Below are 8,860 nucleotides of genomic sequence, written 5' to 3' on the forward strand. Positions count from 1 at the left end.
CGGTGGCGCCCAACCTATGGAATTCACTCCCCAAAGAGGTCCGCCTGGCACCGTCGTTACTGGTTTTTCGGCGCCAGGTAAAGACCTTTTTATTTAAACATCATTTTAATTGTTAAAACATATGATCTGGCCAGGGCAACTTCTTCTTCCTTCTCTTTCTCCTCCTATATTTTTATTTACTTAATTTATACTGATAATTTTAATCTTATATTTGTAAATCAATGTATTTTTTGTATTTTTGTATTTAATGGTAATTTATTATGTGCTATTGTATTTCAATGTATTTTATCGTGTTGTAAGCCGCCCCGAGGTTTCGGCAAGGGGCGGCATAGAAATGTTATAATAATAATAATAATAATAATAATAATAATAATAATAATAATAAATCTCACTCCCCCACCAATGTGGCTGCACTATGTCCCACTGCAGCAGTTTTTTTAAAACATCACCAACATCCAATAAAGATACTTTCCTGGGATAGTTTTCAATCTGTTTGGCTAGGAAGCTGAGACCCCATCCACCAAGCAATTCCCTGAGCTGGTTCGGTGGCTGTGGGAGGGGCGCCTGTGTCCTGGCAGGAAGAGCCGAGCACCTGATGCACAGAGCACCGAGCACCGTTTTGTCGGTGGGGTGGGGACCGCCGGTGAGGAGCAGCTTTCAGGCCTTGTCACACGTTCTTCACTGACGGCGGTCTGGGCTTGGGCTGGGCCATTCCGAGAGGGCCAGGTCTCGTTCTGGAGCCACTCCAGTGTGAGGCTGGCTGCGTGTTGAGGGTCACGGTCCTGCCGGAAGTGGAACCACAGCCCACCCCAGTTCTCTCGCAAGCTCCGACAGAGTTCCCTCCGGGGCCGGCCTGCGCTTGCTCCCGTCCAGCCTGCCACAGTCCGGAGCATTCCCCGCTCTTCTCCCAGCACAGCGCTGCCGGTGCCGTGCTCACGGTGGGGATGGCGCTCCTGGGCCACGAGCACGGTCGGCTTTGTGCCGCGCAGAGCGCTCTGCGGCAGGGTCGCGAAGCGGAGGCCTCATCGCATCAGAGAGATGTGCTCCGTGCGTCTGGCGTGCCTTCCACGTGCCTGTTTGCAGATCTGCTTCCAGGCGGGCCTGCAGTCGTTTGTTCAGGCACAGATTTCTTCTCACCCCTCTCTGCAGAGTGGCTGGAGATCCTTGTTCCATGGATGGTTCCTCCCATCCCAGCTTCGGCTCTCCTGCTCTGTCAGAGCGGCCATCAGCCTCTTGGCTGCTTTCGAGTTGGCTGACGGCTTTCCTCAACGAGTCACTGGTTTCGGTTGACAGCCTTCTCTAGGTTGGGCCAGATTCCTTCCATTTTGCAATAATGGATTTAAGGATGTGCATCGATTACAACCCACCTTGATTGGTACTTCAGAACAACATAATCCTGGAGTGGTTTTTCTTGGACTTCTTCACCCTTGGTCTTCATAATACTGTTTGTTTAACACAGCCCAGGGCCTTCCAGAAAGGGTGCATTTAATGTGCAATCATGTCAGTCTGCCATCAGTCCCTGGGAAAATCCCTTTATCCCTGGAGCAGGTGATAAGGCAGGTGGTCGGCAAGGGCCTTGGAAACCGCGCGGCGACGGCCAGCGGCCAGCATGGATTCCTCGAGAACAAATCCTGCCAGACTCCTCTGAGTCCCCTTGTTGACTGGGGACCCCCCTGATGGACGGTGGGAATGCTCTGCACCTCCTCTGTGGACTTCAGCAAAGCTTGGGCAAAGTGCCCATGAAATTCCGACGAGTGGGCTGGGTGGAACAGCCATCAGGCGGATCCGCACCTGGCTACAGAACCGGACTCAGAGAATGCTCACCAAGAGCACCGTCTCAGACTGGGGAGAGGCGCACGTGGGGCGGCCCAGCTCCTCTGGATTTTCATTAATGAGTTGGATGCGGAAGCGCAGAAACTGTTGGGTGGGACAGCCTGGGAGGCAGAAACAAAATTCAAGGCAGTCGTGACAGGCTGGAGGGCTGGGCTGGAAACAACAGAATGAAGATCGCTAGGGACAAATGCCAAGTTCCGCACCTTGGAAAAGGGAACCAAACACACTGCTGCAAGATGGGGAAGACAGTGGTACCTCGGCTTACAAATGCCTCAGTTCACAACCAAATCGGGTTGTGAACAAAATTTTAAGAAATCAAGCCGCGAACTCTGCACTGGGCAACGATCGCGATCGCACCTGTCTCCTCCCCGGCGCACCCATGATCACGCCCGTCTAGGGCTGCGATCGCGGTCACGCTCATGCAGGAAACACTGCCCCGGGGCTTCAGCGATGGGTGCGGCATAGAAATGTCATAAATAAATAAACAAACACGGGCGCAATCGTGGTCATGCCCGGGGGGCAGATGGCCACGCTCGTGCTCGGTGGGGGGAGATGGCCATGATCTTTGTTGTTGTCACTTTGCTTCAAATGTTTGCAATAAAAAAAAATAGTTACAGAACGGAGTAACCTTATGTACATTGAACCTTATAGGGAACTTTGACTTGGCTCATGACCAATTGGGGTCCCAACCAGAGTCGTGGAATGGATTAAGTTTGTGAGCCGAGGTGCCACTGTACTTGGCTCAACGATACGGCAAGTGAGAAGGATCTTGGAGTTGTTGTAGATCACAAGCTGAATATGACCCAACCACATGATGTGGCTGCAAAAGGGGCAAATGCTATTTTAGGCTGCATTAACAGAAGTATCACTTCCAAATCCTGTGAAGTTCCCCTTTACTCAGCACTGGTGAGACCTCTTCTGGAGTCCTGCGTCCAGCTCTGGGCACCACAATCGAAGAAAGTTGCGGACAAGCTGGAAAAAGGTTCAGAGGAGGGCAACAAGGATGATCCAGGAGTGGAAACAAAGCCCTTTGAAGGAAGACCGAAAGAAATGCACATGTCTCCCCTGGAGGAGAGAAGACTGAGGGGAGATTTGATAGCACTTCTCAAGCTCCTGAAAGGTTGCCACAAAGAGAAGGGACAGATCTCTTCTCAATCATCCCAGAGTGCAGGACACAGAATAATGGCATAATGCTCAAGTTACAGGAAGCCAGATCCCAGCGAGACGTCAGGAAGAACTTCCGGACTGTAAAGCAATATGTCCCTGGAACCAATGACAGGAGGGGCGGTGGACGCTCCCACCTGGAGGCATTCAAGAGGCGGCTGGGCAGCCGCGAGACGGGCAGTTTCACGCGGGGCCTTGCACTGAGCGGGCAGTCGGACCCGACGGCCTTCTGGCCCCTTCCAGCTCCAGTATTCAGTGACTCTGTGTGACGCTTGGAATTGCCCAGGTGGGCTCCACTCGGCGCCACTGCTGCAGGATGCGCCTTCCAGACGCGGCGAGTGCGCAGGCGTGTATTTAGGAATGCCACGGCCAAGGGGAGGATACTTCTGCAGCCTACAAGTGCCATTTGTTTTGGTTTACTTCATGTTTGTGCCACAATGATAAATATTTCGCACCTTCACAATGGTGAACAACTTGCATATTCTTGTCATGTGACATCAAGTCATCTCTCGCTTATGCCAAGTAAATCCATGTCAGTTTCAAGTTCTAATTCAGTGGTGCCTCGGCTCACGAACGTCTCAGGTCACGACAAATCGGGTCGCAAACAAAAATTTCATGAAAATTTTGACTGAGGTTGTGAACTCCACATTGGGTGAACTCCTGAGTGGGGAGACGGGCGCAATTGCAGCTGTGCTCGGGGCGGGGGGGAGATGGCTGCGGTTGCGCCCGTCTTCCCTGCACGAGCGCAGCAGCCATCCCAGCCATCTCCCCCCACCGAGTGCACCCGTGATCACGCCCATCTCCCCCCCCCAGCACACCCATGGTCGTGCTGGTGGGGGGGAGATGGCCGCGCTGATGCTCGGGGTGGGGGAGGAGATGGCTGCGATCTTTGTTGTTCTTTGTTACTTTGCTTCAAAATTTTCTGATTAAAAAAAATAGTTACAGAACAGATTAACCTTATTTACTATATTTTTCCGTGTATAAGATACTACTTTTTCTTAAAAACATTTGCTTAAAAATGAAGGTGTGTCTTATACAATGGGGGGGTGGGGGGCCGCAGGTGCTTGGGTGGGAAGGACTGGTGCGTGCAGGGAGGGCGGTGAGCACCGGCCGGGGGGGGGGGGGGGGGGGGGGGGGGGGGGGGGAGGATAGCAGCAGCTTGCTTGCTGGAGATGGGTAGGAAAAGTGGGGAGGCATCCTATAAATGGGGGTGTCTTATAGACGGAAAAATATGGTACATTGAACCTTATGGGGAAATTTGACTTGACTCACGACCAATTTGGGTCACGACCAGAATCCTGGAACTGATGAGTTCATGAGTCAAGGTACCACTGTACAACCAAACATGCAGAAGTCAAATGTGGGGTGAACACTTTTTCAAGACACTGTGAAGACCAAGGGAACTATCCAGGCTATAAGAGCTTTTTAACAGCAGGCCAGCTAGAAGGCAGGGGGTTTTCTGTGCTGGTGGGCTGCAAGCAAACACGGGATGCCCATCTCTCAGAGGATGCAGCAGCTGAACCCAGTATTAAGTAGGGGACTGGACCACCAAAGCTGCACACAAAGAACCCCCTAGAAGGAGCGCCGCAGAGAAGCTACGCAGCCTTCCCTGGGGAAGGGCTCAAGACCCAGAGAAGGGGTAGAGCCTTTTGTAGTCCCGGGAAAAAGAGGCACCAGGAAAGGGAGCAGGGGAAGTCCAAGCTCTGCCCCCGTGGGCCCCCCCCCCCGTGGGCTCATTGCATAGCTGGGGTGGTGCCCAGCGCCATGCCCATCTCTGTGGCGGCCCCTGCGAGGAGCTCCCAGTTTGTGGTGTCTGCAGGCACTCAGTGTCTGGATCGGGGTTTTCTTCTTTTAATATATGCGTGTGGACTGGCGTGAAATACATACAGCTTTCTAGCAAGTGGACCAAATATCCAAAAAAATGTGCAGCTGACGCTGGCATCTGTAGGCTCCCTGTTCATATGTTAAAGGCACTGCAAGCGCCACGGTCATTTGCGAGCGTGTATCCGTCCAAGTGTTGTAATACCAGCATTTTGACTGTCAAAAAGGCACAGGGAATTTGCAATAGCACGAACATCAGTGAATATAAAAGGCGCTTCCAGGTCGAAATATATCTGTGTAAGAACCTCCTCCTGAAAAGAGGCAAACACGGGGCGTGGCTAAAACTCCGTGTAAAAGAAGCACAAGCTGCACTGTCCCACCAGCGAGGAGCTGAACTAGACAGTCCCTCGTTAAGGCGATGTGCTGGCGTCTGTCCGTCCGTCCGGCAGGCGTGCCTGAAGCCGTTTCTTCGGTCCCCAAATGTGTCCACCCGTTCAAAGGGACGGCAGCCCAACAGGGGTCTGGGAGGGACAAGGCTCCACCCTCTTTGCCATGCCTTGCCTGCGACAGCCATGGAAGGGGCAAAGCACGGGAGCGCCTACAGTTGGAACCCGCTGCAAGGACACAAGAATGGGAGGAGACCTCTGGCGGGCCAGGCCCAGGCCCAGGCCCAGGCCCCGCCCCCGCCCAGGACAGCACTCCAGCACGTGGCGGCAAACCAGTTGCCCACCGGGCCCCTCCAGCAGGATGGGTGCAAGACCTCCCCCGGCCCGGCTCCTCAGCAACGGGTGCCCGCAGGCCTCTGGCAAAGGAGGAAGCCCATGGCCGGCAAGGCTAGCAGCCACTGGTGGCCTCCTCCCTCCTGAAGCTGCCCGATCCCCCTGCAAAGCCGTGGAGACTGGTGGCCACCACCCCTTCCTGCAGCAGAGAATTCTGCCGCTTAAGCACAAGCTGTGTGAAGAAGCCCTTCCCTTCGTCTGCTTGAACCCTCCCAGCAATCCGCAACAGAAGCTGGGGGAAGAACGCTGCCTCCCAGGACAATGGGCTATGTGAGTCCTTGGTTTGATCCAGTGACAAGGATGAAATTTTAAGGTCCAGTTCCATCGCGCCAAAAATGGCGCGCCACAAACAGCTCCCCCGCTTCCTCGTCAGGGGAAAGGAAACGAGCCCAAGCACGATGGTCAGCAACCAGCCACGAGGGGGAAGACGGCCGCTGGACGCGCAGTATTTGCTCCGCACGTCCGACAAGCCTTCCTTTCCCCACTCCACGGCTTCGCACGTTGCATTTTATGATCCAGCTCGGGCAAGCCAAGCCGATGGACTGCAAGTCAGCCGTGGTCCCAAGACCGAGCAGGAGCTCCGAGCGGAAACGCTGCTCAACGGCTGCAGGTGGCCGGTGGGAGCACCTGGGCAGCAGGTATGATGGGGGCGTGTGCCAAGGCTGGGAAGCAGAGAGCCCATCCTGGGAATAACACACATCCTCCAGGGACATAAGGCGAGTGCGAGGCCGGCGAACGAGGGAGGGGCGCCTGCGTTCTCACAGGTCAGGTTTGGAGAGAAAAGGGGGGAGCGCATCACATTTGCCAAAGAGATTTGTGCAGGGGAACCCTGTCGTGGTCTTCCCCGCTTTTACTTGCCAGTATTTTGATCGCAGTGCTCCTACCCCAGGACGTGTGGAAACCAAGGGACCCTTAAGCTCATCCACAGAACCGCCAGCAAACTGTTCTGGGAAGGCAAAGCCCTCGTGGGAACGCTCCGTGCCCACCTCACCCACAAGCGCGGCTGTGCAACAGGAGGGGGCGGGCAGCGATCCCCTCCACTCTGTGCTGGGCCTGGGCAGCAGGAAGGGATGGGGGCATACGGGGGGAAACTTTTGAGGGAAACTGCCGCAGGGGAGGCGAGAGACAAGACCCCGCAGCTGCACAAAACTACAGACAGTGCCCCAGTGTGCACAGCATGCAAGATCCTAGGCAAAACGGCCAGTTCAGAGGGAGGGAATGCTGCGACTATTGGAGGACACGTGCTGGCGTGCACACGCGCACACTCCGCGAGGCAGCCTGGAACCGGAAGGATAAAATTAGCCACGGCCGGCACTCCTCCTTCTGTGCCGCCAGCACTCCTTCCTCCCCTCCACGTTTCTGCGCTGGATCACCTGGGAGGGTCCGCGCAAGCCACCAGCTGCCCGGCCAGCACCTTCGTCCCTGTGCCAGGATGGCCCCGGGCTTGGTGTTCACAAAGCATCCCAAATGCCTCCCTGAGAAAGCCGCTCTTTCCCGTTACTAGAAGGGATTCCACTTATGCCGCTTTTCCGGAATGCAAGACAAATCGAGTTTACGTGGCACAGTCTCGTTCGGGCTTCCACAGCCAGATGGGGACTGGACTCACACAGCGCAACCCCCTCATGTGCCCATTTCATTTCTGGGCAGCCCCAGAGCTGAAGCTCTCGGAGCCGGGGTGCTTTGCCATGTCATGCAAATGTCAGCCAGCCTAGGCAACAAGTCATCCTGAAAACCCTCAGGTTGTTCCAGGGGTTGTTGCTGAACCTGCAATGGATTATTGTGTCATCCAAACACGGGCAGATGCTACAGGCTAGCAAGAAATGTTTGGGAAGAATGGCAAAACCCCTGGCTGCTCGGGCCAAGTGGCTCCAGGCGACGGCCGATTTCCAGCTGCTCAAACTGCAGCTTTCCCTCCATTTAAACTACCCCCCTCCCCCGAGATCACGAACACTGCCTCTGCGTGCAGGTCCCGTTCCAGGGAGTATCTCTAACCCCCTTCCGCTGCACAGCCTGCCACGCCGTGCCAACCGAGCCATGCTGGCTTGTTGCCACAGGTTGCCACCGGGGACTCTGGTAGGGTTCTGGGCAGCCTGTGACCCACGCCAAGGAGCCACACTGGCTGGGCTCCTGTGACACGGGGGGTGTTGCGCACTGCTGCTGGGTGGACCCCTCCCAGGACTGAGTGCAATCTTTGGTTAAGCTAAGTTAAGCTTCCTCCTAAACGTTTTCTCCCTCTTAGGCCCCACAGCCAGTGGGGAGCTGCTTTTACCCAGGAGCCCCGGATGTGAATCCTCACAGAAAACGGCCCATCTTTGCTGCCTCCATGGCTGGAGAGCATTGCCTGCCGCAAGCTCCTCTTCCTGGAACTCTGGGAGGGCTCATCCTCTAGTCTGAGGACCATCGTCGAGCCGCCAAAGCCGAAGCAACGGCTTCCCTGCTCTCTGGCCCAACCGTTGTGCCCCGCAAACAGAGAAAGGGCCTCAAAGGCGGAGCTCGCACGACATGATGCTTCTCTGGAGCCCAATAGTCTCCTCCGGGGTGTTTCCTCCCACCCGCTCCAAATACGTCCATCCCTCCTTGCTGATGGGACCTGCACCCTCTACGCAAGGGGCAGCAGATCCCATCCTCCCCTGCTGGCTGCTCTCAAGTGGCCAGCAACACGTGGCCACCCTGGGCCACCACGCCAGGGAAAAGCTTCAGGCCGCAGCCTCCTAGGGCTGTGGGGCCCTTTGGGCGTTGGGCTGCTGGCACTTGCTTGGGAACCGCCTGTCAGGACGGCACAAGAATTCTGCCACCCTCCCCGAGAGGCTCCCTGGCTGCTGGGCATGGGGGTTGTGCGATCTGAGCCTGGATGGCACAACAGCACCACCCCGGGGGCAACTGCCCTGGAACAGAGCACAGGCACTGACGGCAGCAAGGATCGCCTGAAAAAAAGAGGGGACCCCCACACACACACCAGTTAAGTGTTCGCACCCCGTGACAACCCACTTACCATAAAAACAAGGATGGGCTGGCAAGTCAGGTGACCAAGGAGAAATCCGCCAGCAAAGCGCGAGCACCTTCTGCCCTTTCCCTGCACCCAAGCGCACCGCAAGCGCTCGCCAATCCCAGGCTCCGGCACAGGCAAAAGGGGAACTTGGAAGTGAAGAGGAGGTGCCCCTGCTGTCGAACTCCCCTCCCAGAGGTGTGTTTCCTGGAAATGCCGCCTTCCCAGGTGGACTGCCGGAGCGTCAAAAGCAGCAGCGCTGGCCTCAGAAGCGTGA

This window comes from Varanus komodoensis, unplaced genomic scaffold, assembly GCF_004798865.1.
Source record: "Varanus komodoensis strain SLA01 unplaced genomic scaffold, ASM479886v1 scaffold46_1, whole genome shotgun sequence".
Taxonomy (NCBI): Eukaryota; Metazoa; Chordata; class Lepidosauria; order Squamata; family Varanidae; genus Varanus; species Varanus komodoensis.